This window comes from Elephas maximus, chromosome 27 (genome assembly GCF_024166365.1).
Source record: "Elephas maximus indicus isolate mEleMax1 chromosome 27, mEleMax1 primary haplotype, whole genome shotgun sequence".
Lineage (NCBI taxonomy): Eukaryota > Metazoa > Chordata > Mammalia > Proboscidea > Elephantidae > Elephas > Elephas maximus.
Genome location: NC_064845.1, coordinates 8,178,687 through 8,197,157, shown reverse-complemented (window position 1 = coordinate 8,197,157; position 18,471 = coordinate 8,178,687).

Sequence of the window (18,471 nt, the reverse complement as noted above, 5' to 3'; positions counted from 1 at the left end):
GACGTGATGTACCTTCTCATGTAGAACTTTTTCCACCTGTGCTTTGGAGCAGCGCTTCTCAAGCGTCATCCATGGTACCATTTCAGAGGATCTGTGATGTCAAATTTATTTTAATAATAATAGTAATACATTATTTTCTTTTTCCACTTTGACATTTGCAACCTTGGTGCAAAAACAATGATGGGTAAAATTGCTGGTACTTAGTATCAATGAAGGCAGTGGTACAAAAAGTACTAGAAGTCATTGTATTCTTTGCTACCATGTAATCTCAAGAAGAAGGAAGTCAGTTTCACTTAATAAGGGTAAGAATGGATGTACAAGTTGAAGAATGTAATCCGTGTCACTGAACTGTACATGTAGAAACAGTTGAATTGGTGTACTTTTGCTGTGTATGTTCTCAACAACGACAGCAAAATAAATTTTAAAAAATCCCCTCAAAAAAAGGATGTCCTTGATAAAGTTTTATTTCATAACAATATATCAATGTTGGTTCATCAACTGTAACAAATGTACCACACTAATTAATGCAAGATGTTAGTAATAGAGGAAACTGTGGGCAGGGGAAAGGAGTGTTTGGGAACTCTCTGTACTTTCTGTTCAATTTTTCTGTAAACCTAAAACTTCTCCAAAAAAATTAAGCCTGTTAATTTCTTAAAAAGGCATTCTAATTTATAATTAGATTTAGATTCTAATTGACAAGAATTATAAAATTCTAATTGATAAGCCAAAACTTAATTTTTTTGAAAGCTTGACCCTTTAGTATATATTGTTCTAACATCTTAAGTGACAAAATGGGAAGTATGCACAAAGCACTTCTGCTTCATACCAAAGTACAATCGTTGTCTGGAGGAAAATCATGGCTGCAGTAGTTCAAGTTGCAAGCTAAACTAGCCACTCGTTTCATGGAACACTGCTTTTACTTTGTAGACAAACTGACAGGCAAACTTTGGTTATTCACATTTTGGTATTTGGCAGACATTTTCTTGAAAATAAACAAAGTGTGCCTGTCACTTAAAGAAAAGTAATTGAAGGTACTTGTTGCCAAAGATAAAATCCAAGCTTTCCAGTGAAAATTAGGATTTTGGAAAAATTGTATCTGTCACCATAAGCTTGACAGCTCCTCAATACTCACTTTTGTAGTGAAACTGACGTTTTTGGTAACTAATATAATATCTTGATATTGTGTAATAAAATGTGTCAACATTTGTAAGAGTTGCAGAGCTCAGTAAACCAATATTTTTCAAGCATCCAATAGATGATGTTACAAAATCATGCAGAGGTAAAAGAGCCATTCAAAACGTACAATGGGCCAATGAATTTTAATTTAACAAAACACAAACATTTCACTGAAATGGTTTCAGATCCTACATTCCAACTACCCTATGAGAAACAATTGTCAAGTTTTAGAATAGTAACAAAGAATAACATTCACAGTTATCTGAAAAGGGTGTTAACATTCTCCTCCCCTTTTCACCTACATACTTAAAAAAAAAAAAATACTTAAGAGGCAGTATTTTCTTCATGTACTTCAATTAAAACAACATTCTGCAACATGTTGAGCTTAGAAGCAGATGTAAGAATCTAGCTATCTTCTATTAAGCCACACATTAAAGAAATTTACAAATCTGTAGAACATTACTCTTCTCACTTATTTTTTTGCTTTGTTTTGTAAAAACAGACATTTTTCATTAAAATTTGTTATTCATTTTCAGATGTCATGACTTCGTAACAATTAATAATTGTGTAATTGATTACTGTATTGTTATAATATTATTATTAGATATAATAATAATTATTTTTAAATTTTTCTTTTTAATTTCTAATACAGTCAATATCAATGTATATAACCCATATAAATAAAACCCTTCAGGGTTCTCAATAATTTTTAAGAATGCAAATAGGTTCTGTGACCAAAAAGTTTGAGAAATGATGCTTTAGATTACTCAACCTTTTCTTTTTTTTCCATTGGGTTTCTCACTCTTTCCATCCTTGACCTTCTGATGAAAGTATTTTCAGACTTTCTCAAAGACGGCCATGTTCATCCAAACCTTTCTTTAATGCTATCATTACTTGGTCTTTGATCTTCTAACATAACTTTAAAACTATTTTGGCTGCAGCCACTTGGAATTGGTAGACTTCTGATCCATCTTCTAGTGATTTTATTCTTTTTGTAATGTGAGCTTTCGCCCATTCTTGCTGTACATTTAGACTTTTCTTCTCTTGGTTCTTTTTTCACCTCAAAAAGGACCTTTTCCAATTTTTGTTCTTTTATTAGCCTCCAGGTTCAGCATTTCTAATAACTTGTCTCATGGCTAGCCTCCATCGAAAAGAACTCCAGCCCTTCATAACCTTGCTTAATACTCCTAAGCTCAGACATTTTACCTTTTCTTTCTCTAGGGGGGGAAATATTATGCCAAGCTCTTTTATTCTATATTTGCAAAGTTACCTTTGTCTATAAGAAAGGCAACTATAGCCACCCATACTACCACCTGCTGGGTGGCAACACAGAAGCCTGGACCTGTACTCATACCTTCAGGCATTTCCAGAATGGCCTGGGGTAAAGCTTCATAGCTGTCACTGGCCCTCCATGGTGCCAGGGGCTACCACGGAACAGTCCCAGGCTGTTAGGACCCTACTAGCCCCAGCAGACCACAGGGAACCCTGTAGAATGTTCCACTCAAGAACAAGCCAAGGTCTGGCAACAATAACAGGCTATCAATGCAGAAGAGTCGGGGGTTGGGGGCAACAGGGATGACAAAACAGGGCTTCCCCACATTTTCCACTTCATGACACACCAATAAATCATCGTCACTGGGGGCAATGGAAGGCTCTTCATAGTGAGGGGACTGGCTCTACCTGGCAGCTGGGAGGGCTGAAGTGTCTACATCTTTTCAACCTGTGACTCCTTCCAGGATGCTGGCCTACAAGAAGCTTTGGAGTAAAGGGCTCATGTACTCGTATCATGGGCCGAGACTGCTACTTGTCCTATAGCCTTAGGCTGCAAAGGTCCCAGAGAGTTCCCTCCCCTCAGCACCACCCCCCCTCCCATTCAATCTGGGTCAGAATGTGTCTGTACGTGCATGTGTGAGCTGGGAACCCAAAGGGCCTTTCAGTAATTTTCAATGGTCTGCATGATAGCAAATTTGTCCATTTCTCCATTCAGTTCTGTCAATTTTGCTTCAAGTATTTGGATGTTCTTTCATTAGACGAATACACAGTTAGGACCACTACATCTTCCTGATGATTTGACCTCTTCATCATTATGAAATATCCCTTTTTAATCTGTGGTAGTATGCCTTATCTTAAAGTCTGTTTTAAAAATCACACCAGTTTTATTATCCTTAATGTTTGAATAGTATGTTTTTGACGCATTAAAAAACCTCATTGCTGTCAGGTGTAATCTGACTCATAGCGACCCTATAGGACAGAGTAGAACTGCCCCATAGGGTTTTCTATGCTGAAATCTTTACAGGAGCAGATCTCCAGGTCTTTCTCCCGTGGAAAGGCTGGTGGGTTTGAACCACGGACCTTTCGATTAGCAGCCAAGTGCTTAACCACTACACCACTAGGGCTCCTTATCCACCATTAGCCTATTTTTTTTAATTAGGTTTTTGTCATGCGAACAGTATATAGTAGGATATGGTTTTTTGTTTAACCTAAGAGTCTTTGCTTTTCTTTGGAATGTTTTGTTCATTTGCATTTAACACCATTATTGATGTGGCAGGATTTAAGGTACCACCTTGGTATTGTTTCCCTATTTGTCTCATCTGTTCTTCATTCATTTTACTAATTTTCAACCTTCTCTTGGGTTAATGATGTTTTTGTTTATTTTTTGTTTTGGTTGGTTGATTATTTTTGTATTCCCTTTTATCTCTTCTATTGCTTTTTAAATATACTTATTTGTTATTTTTTAGTAGTTGATCTAGAGGTTAAAATATGATTCTTTAACTATCACAATAAAACGTTAAACTGCTTTATAAATAATTTAGGAAACTTACAGCTGTCTAATTGCATTTAGCCCTTCTCCTAATCTTTGTGCTCTGGTAGTTATATAACTTACTTCTACAGATTTCCGAAAACCAGTTGCTGTTGACTCTGACTCATGGCGACCCCATGTGTGTCAGAGTAGAACTGCTCCATAGGGTTTTCTTTCTTTTTTTTATAATCTATTTTATTTTTGTTGTTGAGAATATACACAGCAGAACATACGCCAATTCAAAAGTTTCTCCATGTACAATTCAGTGACACTGGTTACATTCTTCGAGTTGTGCAACCATTTTCACCCTCCTTTTCCACAGGATTTTCAGTCACTGATTTTTCAGAATTAGCTTGCCAGGCTTTTCTTCTGAGGTGCCTCTGGGTCCCAAGTGCCAACTTCTCACTTAGTAGTTGAGCACTTAACCATTTTTGCCAACAAGGGACTCGTTACATAAGTTATAATCCTATATTTTTGTTTTAAAAGGTCAATACAGGTAGTTCCTAACTTACAACTGGGTTCTGTTTAGACAAGTCCGTCGTAAATAGGTTCTGACAAGCCAAATACCTCTTTTTTTTTTTTTAGTTCTCATAGCCTGCTATATGGCAGTGTTTTGAACAGTAAGTCATAACATTGAACATCTGCAACTGAACACCTGAGAATGATAACATCACCAAATTACATACTGCCACACTGTACGTAGTGCATATTACTAACGACAAAACCAAAACCCATCGCCATCAGTCGATTGCGACATATAGCAACCCTGTTAGGACAGAGTAGAACTGCCTCAGAGAGTTTCCAAGAAGTGCCTGGGGGATTCAAACTCCTGACCTTTTGGGTAGCAGCTGTAGCTCTTAACCACTATGCCACCAGGTTTTCTTTATTAATGATAAGAGGTACCAAAAAAAATGACAGTTGTAAGTGCGGTTGGTTATAACTCAAATACGTTGTAAGTCAGGGCCTACCTGTAGTCTTTTAAGTGCATATGTGTTTGTGTGTGTTGCTGTTTTTGTTGTTTGTTGCTGTAAAGTTGATTCTGACTCATAGACACCCATGTGTGCAGAGTAGAACTGCTCCATGGGTTTTCAAGGCTGTGATCTTCACACATATATATGTATGTATGTGTATATATGTAAATATATGTGTATATGTATCTATATGTATATATGTATGTGTATATATGCACGTGTATGTGTGTGTGTATACATCTATATATTCTATTTTCCCCCATATGTATCTTTTCTAAGGGAACCCTGATGGACAGTGGTTAAGCATTTGGCTGCTAACCAAAAGGTTGGTGGTTCAAACTCACCAGTGGCTCTGTGGGAGAAAGATGTGGCAGCCTGCTTCCATAAAGATGTACAGCCTTGGAAACCCTATGGAGCAGTTCTACTCTGTCTTATAAGGTTGCTATGAATCAGAATCAACTCAGTGGCAATGAGTTTATGGGCACCTCTTCTGATGTTCTTCCTTCATTACTGGTTATCCAGGCTTCTGTCTCATTAATCATTTCCTACAGGCTGAGAAACTTCCTTTAGTATGTCTTATAATGCAGTCTGCTAGAGACAAATTCTCTCGGCCTCTTTGTGTCAAAAAATGTCTTTATTTACGTTCAGTTTTAAATATATTTTCACAAGACATAGAATTCTAGGTAACAGTTTTTAAAAATCATTTGGCATTTTAAAGATACCATTCTTACATCTTCTGGCCTCTATCATGTCTGGTAGAAAATCTGCCATTATTCTGTAAGTACTGTCTTCAGGTTAATTTTAAGATTTTCTATTTATCTTTGCTTTTCAGAAGTTGACCATGGTTTATTTTGAATTTATTCAACTTCTGGTTTGCTGAGATTCTTGGATCCGTAAGTTGATATGTTTAATCAGTTGGGGAAATTCATGGCCTTTATGTCTTCAAATGTTTCTTCTGCCCTCTTATCTCTCTCTTCTCTCTCTGAGACTCCTTCTATGCATATATTGAACCACTTGATACTGATATTGTCCCTAAGGTCTCAGATGTTGTTTTCAGTTTTTTTCCTTATTTTCTCTTTGTTTTCAGCTTATATAAAATGCTGTCTCTATTAATCTGCTTTTACGTTTACTGATTCTTTCCTTCTGTTGGCCTATCACTTCAATTCTTAAAATCCATTCTGACATAGTATTCTTCAGGCATTTCTATTTCATTCTTTTTTTTTTTTTTTTAATGTTTCCCACATTTGTTTATATATGTTGAATATCATTTCTACTAAATTCTTTGACAAATTTACTATAGCTATTTTAAAGCATACATGTGCAAATTCCAACCTCTGTGTCATATATGGGTCTACTTCTTTTGACTCTTTTTTTTTTCTTTGGATTATAAGTCACATTTTCCTACTTTGTCTCATGTCTTATCAATTATTATTGTATGTCATAAATTGTGTGCAAAGAACAATAGAGACTGAAGTTATTAATATTTACCTCCAGCAAAGTGTATGGTCCTTCCTGTCAGGTTGCTAGTGTGTGAGTTGGGCAGAAGACGGATGGGAGAGGAGAACAGTGGTGAGTCCATCTGATCTATAGTTGATACATTAAGTTTGGTCTTTGTTTGAAGATTTAGTATGATTTAGTTGAAATGTTTTGAGAGTGGCATCAGGGCTTTCCATTCAGCAAGGCTTGGAATCTGAGCATCAGTGAGATTCCAGAGACCTCCCGCTGTGTTACTGTTCAGCCACCAATTTTTTATTTATTTATTTTTTTTGTCCCCAGCCTCAACCCAGTAATTCAGTCCCTTGGGGAGTTTGGATGTGTCTATGAAGCATCCATGACCTTGCCATGGTCAAGTTGTGCTGACTTCCCCAGTATTGTGTACTGTCTTACCCTTCACCAAAGTTACCACTTATCTGTTGCTTATTTAGTGTTTTTCCCTCCCCACTCCTCCCCTCCTCGTAACCATCAAAGATTGTTTCTTTCTGTGTGTAAACCTTTTCATGAGTTTTTATAATAGTAGTCTCATATAGTATTTGTCCTTTTTGTAACTGACTTATTTCACTCAGCCTAATACCCTCCAGTTTCATCCATGTTGTGAGATGTTTCGCAGATTCATCATCATGCTTTATTGTTGCGTAGTATTCCGTTGCGTGTATGTACCATAATTTGTTTATCCATTGCACACCCACATTCATTGCAGCAATATTCACAATAGTAAAAAAGATGGAAACAACCTCAGTGCCCATCAACAGATGAATGGATAAACAGCCACCAACTTTGTAGGTGCTATGAAGTTTTCTCTGCTCTGACAACAATTTTATTTATTTTGTTTTTAAAAAGCTGCAAACTGTTTAAATGTCTAATGAGAATGTTTATGTAAGATATGGGAAAACCAATAACAAAATTATATGCACTGACTTATAAAGTAGTTCTAAGGAAAAGGCAAAACACTTAGCAACTAGTATAAATTTAAAAAACAGAACATTAAGTTATATATGACTAAAAAAAAAAACTATGTTTACATAAAGACACATACTAGATGGAAACAGAAAAAAAAAATTTTTTTTTTTTTTTTTTTTTGAATGTTTTAGCCACTGGTGTGGCAGACTCATGGGCAACTTTGTGTTCATCTTAAATTTTGATTTCCATCAATATTGCCTTAATATTGAGTATGTAATAAAATGTTTAAAAAGACAGGCTAAGTCATTTGGGACATACTTTAGACAGATCAGAAATAATAATAATGACGCCTTAGTCTGTAAAGATAATTGAGTGCAGAAAAGGCCCAGCTGTCCTCTTCTCTGCTAAAGCCCAAACAAAAATAAACTAGTTTAAAATACAAATACAAAAAGAAATTAGTTTAAAATACAATAAGTCTCTGAGCTAGAAACAAGGAAGAAAGAGCCTTTGGATTGTCAAGGTTGTAAAACAATGTTTAAAATTAGAGAGTTTGGAAAGAAGAATAAACTTTAAAAACCCAAATACAGAATGGCCAGCCCTGCCTATAGGTTCTATGGTAATTGACAGTAATACGATCAGACATCTCCAAGTAAGTCATTTTTATTTCCATCACTATTATTATGGACTGGAATTGGTTACCAAGGGAAGTTGTGAAATCCTTTTTCCTTGGAGGCCATTTAAAATCAGATATCGACAACCACCTGTCTAAAATAATTCGGGTCCCATCCTGACTCGGGGCAGGGGATTAAACTAAAAAACCCCTGAAGGTCATTTTAAACCAAGGCTTTGAACCAGTTCTTTCCAGTTAGGCCATGGCCAAGGAAGCAAAACCACAACAGACCCAAACTTTTACAATTTGGGTGAACCTGAACAGTACCTGGAATGGGAAAAATTACAGGTCAAAGCCCTGCTAGAAGCCTAATCTCCCTTTTAGAAAACAAGGGTAGCATATGCATTGCATAGCAACCAAATAAATCTCTTGCCCCTGGAATTCTGAGCACAGTTAGAAACAGCCGTGCCCTGTTCAAAATGGCGGCCGACTACGCCACACTGAATGGGTGTCGCTCTCCTCAATCCTGCCAATAATCCAGTCTCACGCATCAGGTTCCTGAAGGGGCTAACTACACCTCTTTCGAGTCTCCCATTCCAGGGCTTTGACCTATGATTTTTCCCTTTCCGGTGACCGTTCTGGTGTACCCAAATTGTAAAAATTCATGTTTCTTCTGGTTTCACTTCATCGGACATGACTGAACCAGTTCGAACCGGTTCCAAGCCCTGTTTTAAACCCTGTAGCAGTGTTATTCCAGTGCTAATAGTATTAAAAAAAAAAAAAGAAAGCCTTAATACCCAGTTTTCTTTTAATCCTTTCCTGTGTACTCCGTTTATGTTTTTCTCAGGTTGGAAAGAGAAACTTCTCCCTTCAAGCAGTCCATTTCTCTCCCTGATATAATGCTGAAATGTTAGTATTGCAAATATCACTGGGGAGTATTGCTCAGCTGCAGTTGATTATTTCTTCTTTCACTGCCAGGTGTCTCTGTGCCTGGGGAGAATTCACTTAGCAAGGAAAGGGTGAATGAAGACAGTGGGTTGCAGAGGGAAGAAACAGCATGCCAGAGAAGCTGGGGGGAGGGGCACGGGAGGGAATGAAGGGTGCTGGGGAGACTCCTGGAAAGTCACCAAGATAAAGCAAGTATTTTAGATTAAAAATAACGAGTCTAATAAGCCCTAGTTGTACGTGCGTATGTGTTTAAAGTGTTTTAGAACACATGGTTCTACCATATCCACAGGCCAAAGCAACTAAAAATATTACAGTTTTGCTCCTGATGTCAGTCCAAATCTTTCATAAGAAATCATCCCTGGCAGCCAGAAATGGGAGGGAAGCGGTATATTAGGCAAAATTTATTTACACCCAGAATGAAAGAGACCTGAAAAAATAACCAAATAAACTTGCATTTTACAAGCAAATTGCTCATGTAATTTGTCAGCGATGGGTTTGGAGGATTCTGCCTTTTGCTCTCATCTGGGGCGTGATTTTCTCCCATAGAAGAGGAGAGGGCAGGAGTTACTGAAACCCCTGTTTCGGATCAACATTAACAATTCATGGAACTCGTGGCTAGTTCCACCTAAGGCGTTGGGAAGGACACCTGATGTGCAGCAAGGGTTTGTCCAAAGCATCTCCTAATCTGCTTTGAAATGCACAGTGAATCAGGGCCAACTCGAAGTCAAGGCCTCCTTCTCACCGGCATTCTCCTTTACCAAGCTGCCTGCCTGCGCTTTTCTGGTAGACAGGACTGACTGCAAACCCACTCTAGCTTTTGCCTCTGGTATCTGAAGGGTCTTTTGAAATGCAAACCTCTAGAGCTGAGGGGCTGGAAACTTGTTTCCTATGCAGGGTCACTGGCTCACAGAGGAGAAAAATAATCACGGAAAGTAATTTCGGTTTTCAAAGCGAGATGTATCAGAGGTTAAACTCACACAATTTAAATTGCAACTGGGGAATTATAAACACTATTCATTAAATATGCCCAATTTGTGGGAATGTATTTCAATTTCAGATTAGGATCAGGCAAGTAAGGCATGGAGGAAGGAGACCTTTCATTCCTTGCACTCCACCAAATTTCACACACGTGAAACAAGTGCCTTCTATGGTGTCTCCTGTTCCTTTCTACAGGGTCTCCTAGTTTTCCTCCTACCTCCCACTACTCGATGTCATTTGCCAAGTGTTCCTCCTCTTTTAAAACTCAAAAGTTGGTTCCTCAAACTTTGATCCTTCAACTGCCTCCATTCTTGCAGTATGCTCTTGTCTTGGGATTCTCTAAAGAAATAGAACCAGTGAGATACGTAAATGGAGAGAAGATATATACAGAGAGAAGATTTACTTCAAGGGATTTGTGCTGGCGAGCCCAAAATTGATAGGTCAGACATCAGGCTGAAGACATCTGCAGGCTTGCATCCCAAGATCTGTAGGCCAGGCGACAGAAAGAGTGCAGAGTGGAAAGAGTTTTGCTAAAATATCTCTTTATAGTCTGGAGACAAAGCTTACCCTAAGGAAACTTCCTTTTCAATTGATTGATTACATTGCATTACATGACATTATGGAACAGCAACTAGTCTAGTGTTTGGCCGAACCACTGGGAACCATAGCTTAGCCAAGTTGACACATAAAATTAACTATTACGACTCTCTACCTAGACAACTTTATCCATGCTTTGGTTTCAACTACCATACCTAAGCAGATGACCACACATTTGATCTCCATTCAGACCTTTGTCCAGAACTCCAAGCCCATAAATCCAGCTGTCTGCTGACAAAGCCCCTTGGATACCTCACAGGCACCCCCAACTTAGTGCACCCCAAACTGGCCTCCACCCCTTCTTCTGGTCTCATTCTTCCTCCAGTGTTCTCTCAGTGAGTGCAAATCCACCCTCTCAATTTCAAAAGCCAGAAAACCAGGAATCACGCTTGAAACCTCCCTCTCACCTTCCATCTAATCCATCTCCAAATACTAAATATCTCTCCTTCTTTCTACTCCCAAAGTCCACGCTTCCAAATGTCCAAAATGGCATAATTTAATAACCAGTTTTCTGCATCCACTTTTGCCCCCTGCTGTACCATTCTGTGCACATTAACCAGGGGGATCTTTCCACAGGGCGAAGCTGATCATACCTTTCTCCTGCTGAGACTTGTTTAAGGGCATTCCAACTATGTAAAGCTAAATACGGACATCCTTATCATGGCCCATAAGACTGCAAAAGGTCTGTCTCTTGCACAATTCTGCACGCTCATCTCTAGACACCTTCGTGCCTCCAATGCTCCCCACACCCCAGTTCCACTCTGAAAACCACACAGGCCTTTCATTTCCTCAAGCACAGTCTGCTCCTCTCTACCTCAGCACCTTCAATAGTGCTGGTTTTCTCTGCCTATACATGCTTCCTCCCTGTGAATCTGCTTGGCCAATTTCTACTTGTCCTCCAGGTCTCTGCAGAAATACCCATTCCCCAAAGAAATCTTCCTGATCCCTAATAACCGGGTCAAAGCTCCAGTTCTCCAGTTTCATAGACTCTTTGATTTTTTATTTTTGGAGGACTTACCACACTTTTTAATTAAACTACCATTGTTTTTATTTTTTTCACTGTTGTATCCCCAGTGCCTGGGAGCAGTGGGGGTTCAGTGGCAGAATTCTCGCCTGCCACACAGAAGCTCCAGGTTCAATGTCAAACCCGTGACCCTCATGCACGGCCACCACCTGTCTGTCAGTGGGGGCTTGTGTGTTGCTATGATGCTGAACAGATGTCAGTAGAACTTCCTGACTAAGACAGACGAGGAAGAAAGACCCAGCAATCGAATTCTGAAAATCAGTCAATGAAAACCCTGTGGATCACAACGGTTCAGTCTGCAACTGATCATGAGGATGGCGCAGGACTGGGCAATGTTTTGTTCCATCGTACATGGTGTCACCATGAATCTGAGGCTGACTGGACAACAGTCATCAACAACAACAACAACAACAAATCCCCTATGCCTAGCACTGTGTCCTACCCATAGGGTAGACTCAAAGCTATCCCGAATGAATGAATAAATGAGTAACAGTAACGGAGGTAACAGTAATGGAGGTAAAACCACAAAAATGGAGAAAGGAGATGATCTCTAGCCAAAGAGCTCACAATGTTGTGTATTATGGTTTAAGCTACACACTAACTTTTCTAGCTGTTCATGCTGGAATTAGTGTCCAATTGAAACCCCAATGGATTTTTCCCATTAAATTCTGTCAAGTCAGGTTGGTCTGTCTTTATGTCATTTGCATTTCATCTAAATAGAAAGTTTTTATCTTTGGGAAAAAACATAATTTTTGAAATCAAATGCTGTCATCCAAGATAGTGATCCTCCTCACCATTTGAAAATATTATAATCATAACTTTCATGTCTTCTTCAAGCTCTTAATAGTCTCCTCATGCTGACACCCCAAAACTCCATGCTATACCCCTAAAGGCCACTTTCCCAGTATGGCAGGCACAACTGGTCAAGTTATCTGATAGCCTTTCCCCCATCCCTTTGTTCTTTTCCCTATTTCAGTTATTTTCAGTTATAGAGGCTAAGAAAAGCCAGAAACTCACTTTTCCAGATTCCCTAGTGGCTAGTGAGGTGTAAAGAGAGGCCTCCAAGCAGGAATGTGGGAAAATATTTTGCTTCCATTTGGGGGTGGGGGGGCGGGGAGGCTAGATCAATCCAAGAAGTTCTCTCTTAACACTGACCACTCTGATATTTCTACCTTTGAATATGGTTGTGATGCCTGGATTCATGGCAGCCCTCTTGGGACCATGAGGTGACAAGAATGAAGGCAGAATAAATATGATGAACATGGAAGTGCTTCTGAATCAGCCTATTAGGCCTATCTCCAGACTTCTTATCTGAAACAATTGTGCCTTTATTGCTTAAGCCACTATTAGTTGGGTTTTCTGTGGTTTACAGCCAAACATATCTTAAAAATTACATTCAGTTAAAATAGGACTATTGATAAACATTCCAAGTATAGTTGACCAACCAGACACAATTCTGTATAAACGCAATGAAATCCAATCTTCGTTTTTCTATCTTATCCACAAAGCTATCATGAGAGACATTATTTCAGATTCCTTGCTCAAATCAAGATACACTGAAACTATGAGATTTCCCTCCTTTGGCAGCTCTGTAGTTGTTGTTAGGTGCCACGAAGTCAATTCTGACTCATAGCAACCCTATGTACAACAGAACAAAACACTGCCCAGTCTGTGCCATCCTCACAATCGTTACAGCCACTGTGTCAATCCATCTCGTCAAGGGTCTTCCTCTTCTTCACTGACTTCCTCTTCTTCACCTCTTCTACTTTACCAAGCATGGTGTCCTTCTCCAGGGATTGTTCCCTCCTGATAACATGTCCAATGTACATGAGACAAATCTCACCATTCTTGCTTCCAAGGAGCATTCTGGCTGTACTTCTTCTAAAACAGATCTGTCCATTCTGTAGGTTTACCCTATAAGCATTGCTCTTGACCTGAAAAGTGTATAGGTAAGAGACATATTGTGCTCAGATCTAGGTTCTGTGAGATTTGGTCTGGGTTAATAGCAAGCCTCTAAAGACCTTGTTCTCTATCAGTTTCATTCTACTCTTTTTCATAGTTTTTTAAAGTAATAGGTACTTTTTCCTTCTGAACATATAAATATGAAACAATACAACAAACCAAAGACAGTAAGTTTCCCCATACTGCTTTTTTAGGCTTTACAATGGTTCTTTGTCCTGGAAAAAAAAAAAAAAAAGCCTTCAGAGGCTCTCTCCAGTCATCACACCAAAACCAAAAACCAAACTCATTGCCGTTGAGTCGATTCCAACTCACAGCAACCCTATAGGACAGAGGAGAACTGCCCCATAGAGTTTCCAAGGAGTGCCTGGTGGATTTGAACTGCTGATCTTTTGGTTAGCAGCTGCAGCTCTTAACCACTACACCACCAGGGTTTCCCCCGTCATCATAGCGTCCCCTTATGTTACTTAGAATATCAGTTGGGCTTCTGTAACATAGGCCCAAAATAGCAGTGGCCCCAGTAAGGAAGGAGATTACTTCTAACCTAACAGCCCAAACATTAGCAGTCCAGGGCTAGAATGGCAGCTCTATAGTATCTGGCCCCCAGTCTCCTTCTACCTTCTTTCCCCCAGCATTTCCAATTTGGCCTTTCCTCTTGGTCCAAGATGGTGCCTCCACATCCACATTCAAGGCAGCAGGATAGAGAAAGGAGAAGGGAAGTTGTCCTTTTCCTTTAATGGAATGACCCAGAAACTGCAAACACCACTTCTGCCTACATCCAATTGGCTAGGTCTTAGTCACATGGCCACATCTACGTAAAAAGGAGGCTGACAAATGTAGTCAGTGTCCTGGGAAGCCATATACACAGGTGTGTTAGCCATCTAGTGCTGCTATAACAGAAATACCACAAGTAGATGGCTTTAACAAAGAGAAGTTTATTCTTTCACTGTCTAGTAGGCTACAAGTCCAAATTTAGGGTGTCGGCTGCAGGGGAAGGCTTTCCCTCTCTGTCTGTTCTGCAGGCAGGTCCTTGTCATTAATCTTCCCTTGGTCTGGGAGCATCTCGGCGCAGGGACCTCAGGTCCAAAGGATACGCTCTGCTCCCGGTGCTGCTTTCTTGGTGTTATGAGGTCCCCATGTCTCTCTGTTCACTTCTCTCCTTTATATCTCAAAAGAGATTGGCTTAAGACACTAGCTAATCTTATAGACTTCATTAATATAACTGCTGCTAATCCATCTTATTACGTCATAGTGACAGGATTTACAACATATAGGAAAATCACATAAAATGGTGGATAATCACACAATACCGAGACTCATGGCCCAGCTGCTGACAGATATTTTGGGGGGACACAATTCAATCCATGACACCAGGTAAAGACCAGGTATAGGACAGAGAACAACAGCCCCATAGGGTTTCCAAGGAGAGGCTGGTGAATTCGAACTGCCCACCTTTTCAGTTAGCAGCCATAGCCCTTAACCACTGCACCACCAGGGCTCCATAGGACATCTAGTACGTGGTTAATTCCTATGCTAAGATGAGCAATGAATTGTGCAGTTAAGGAAGTGTTCTGGTCATATGATGGATTTCAAGTAAAACATATATTTTTATATACGGAGTCTTTAGTTCTCCTTCGGGAGCTCTGGTGGCTAAAGCCACACTGGCTCAAGTGCTGGCTGCTAACCAGAAGGTTGGCGGTTCAAATCCACCAGCTGCTCGGTGGAAGAATGATGTGGCCATCTGCTTCCATAAAGATATACAGCCTTGGAACCCCTGTGGGGCAGCTCTACTCTGTCCTACGGGGTCGCAGGAGTCAGAATCAACTCAATGGAAGTGGGTTTGGTTTTGGGTAATTCTTAAGAAGGATTCTGACTATTGGGTTTGACTTTAATTTTTTCAAAAAACAATAGCTATGCTGCAGTGAATTTAAAATTGAGCCACAAAAGGCACGTCCTCCTTAGTGTATCATCCTCACAAAGACCTGGACAAGCTCTCCGTCTGGCGCACTCAGCATTATGAACAGCCTATCAAATGGGGACATCCCTCCCTGAGGGAAGAGGTGCCCAGGACCAGCTCAATGTGTAGGTGGAGAAGTCAGGGGTCTAGTGGGCATCCCTGGACGCAATACTTCCCTTCTTCAGATCATAAACCAAAAAACCAAATAGAAGTGAACAATTACTTGTTTACAGAGTCTTTCTTTTCTCTTCGGGTTTTAATCAACATAAGAGGTAATGCACGGCCTTTGTAATCACTTAGAGCACTGTCTCTCCAACTTTAATGTGCATACACATCGCCTGGGGATCTTGATGAACTGAAGATCCTGCTCCAGTAGGTCGGGGGCAGGGTCTGAGAGTCTGCAGTTCTAACAGGCTCCCAGCTCCCCATCTGCTGGCTCCCAGACCACACTTGGAGTAGCAAGAATTTATTGTATTTTGAGATAAAGGAATTTTTGGATTGCTTATTTAAAAATGAATTTTTATTGAGAAGAGGGAATGTTTCGGAAGGCCCCCCAAATTTAGCTAAAGAAGTCTCCACCCATGGGGATATTCAAATTAGGCATTCAACTCCAGGCACATTAAAAAAGAAAAGATATCTACTTCCTGGGAGCAGAGGACACCAACTCATTGCTGTGGAGATGATTCCAACTCATAGCGACTCTAGGACAGACTTACCCCATAGGGTTTCCAAGGAGCAGCTGGTAGATTCAAACCGCCAACCTTTTGGTTAGCAGCCGAGCTCTTAACCACTGCCCCACCAAGGCTCTAGCAGTGGACAGGAGGGAAAAAAAGAAGGGAGCCCAGCCTGCCCATATCCTCTTATCCCTTGCTTCTGGGGTAGGACATCTTTACAGTCCAGCAATTTTCTCTGGGCATCTTTATGGTTGATAGCAACTATCTACTTATGCATACATTCATTCAATAAATATTTATTAAGCAACCATGCACAACCACCAGTCATCTGTCAGTGGAGGCTTACGTGTTGCTATGATGCTAAATAGGTTTCAGCAGAGCTTCCAGGTTAATAAGAGATGAGGAAGAAAGGAGTGGAGATCTACTCCCTAAAATCAGCCAACAAAAACCCCACGGATCACAACAGTGCAATCCACAACCCATCATGGTTATGGTGCAGGACCAGGCAGCGTTTCATTTTGCATGCATGGGGTTACCATGAGTTGGAGGCTGACTCAGTGGTAGCTAACAACAACAAAAGCATGCTGGTGGGTCAACTCAAACTTCAAGGTATCATCTGGACAAGCAGAGAGGGCACTGTCATGGTCCCACACCCTGGCTGCTAAACGTGTATGTACAAAGAGGCTCTCAGCACTACAGGATGTAAGCTTTCCTTGCCCGAGGCTCGGCTGACTTCTGACCAGAATTAACGAACAGAGGCACTTTCCCTTCCCACCACCCTGTCCTTTGTCCAGTCTACTCATGCCCCAGCTTTACTACAGCCACAAACACCATGTCCTCTCTGCTCTCACCACCACTTCGACTTCAGCTTTCCCACTTGAGATAAAAAATCAGCAATAGGAAGTTAGAAAGCTAAGAAGACTATCAAAGGAACTCTGGATTGCAAAATGGTTCAACAGCCAGTATCTTTTAGGGAAGCAGGTGAACTAGATACAAATTGTTTAACACAGAAACTTGGGTCATCAACTGGACCACATGAAACAACACAGGTGCTCAATAAATACCTGAAATGGATGAATGGGTAAATCAATGGATGAAAAGCACCATGTGCAGCCTGTTTTTCAAGGTCCTCAATAACAGATTTTCCACTTTACTGCTGCTTTCTCTAACTTGACGTGGACCGGTGGTGTCTGCCTTCCTCTCTTATGATATTCCAGCCCTAGCTTATCAACAAGCTCTGTTTCCTTGCAATTTAGTTGTTGGCTTGACAACTGGAATTGGATTACCTGTGTTTATTACTTACTTCCTCTTTCCTTCCTCTCTATTTGCGGGCAAGGCCTTGTAACTTGGCCCCTTCTCTAGATTGTTCTGTACCATATTTGACCCATGACTACCCAGGCTTTGTGTCAATCCACTCCAAAGTTTCTAGAAGAAAGGATCTCTTGACATAAACATGCTGACAGTAAAACAATGACATTGATAAACAGAAAGAAGGTAACTGGATAGTATTGGGAAATGTCAGAAACACGTGTACACAGAGTTGTGCAGGGTCAGCCAAGAATCGTGATAGGTTGGCTCTTTGTCACTTTAAAATACACTCATGAGGTTTTGGAAGTATTTAGAGGTGGCGATTCTACAACTTGTGAATGTAATAAATGCCACTGAATAATTCATTTTAAAATGGTTAGTTTATGTTATGTATAAATGGACCAAGTAATGTGAGATATGCTTTTAATGGACTATTACTCAGCCATAAAGAGGAACGAAGTCCTGATGCACACTCTATGGTATGGATGAACCTTGGAAACATTATGCCAGGTGAAATAAGTTAGTCATGAAGATAAATTTTGTACGATCTCCTTCATGAAAAATAGCTAAAGAGACCAAACTTTATTAGTGATTACCAAGCACAGGGTGGTACAAGGGTTAAAGCACTTAGCTGCTAACCAAAAGTTGGAGATTTGAACTCACCAGCAGCTCCAGGTCCCTGGGAGGAAAGACCTGGTGATCTGTTCTCATAAAGATTTACAGTCTAGGAAACCCTATGGGGCAGCCCTACTCTGTCCTATAGGGTCACATGAGTAGGAATCTACTCATCACACTACCACCACCAGGGGCGGGAGGGAGGGGCAAAGGAGGGTCATTATTTAGGAAGCAGTGAGTTTCTGTTTATCGTGATGAAAACTCAGCAACAAATATTGGTGACAGTTGTATAACATTATTAATGTAATTAATATCACTAAATTGTACATGTGAAAAATGTTAATTGGCAAATATTGTTATACATATTTTTTATAACAATAAAAGGATGGTTAATTGTGTTATATCTATTCATTTCAATTAAAAAAAATACACTAATAGAGCAGGGGTCTAGCAGCCA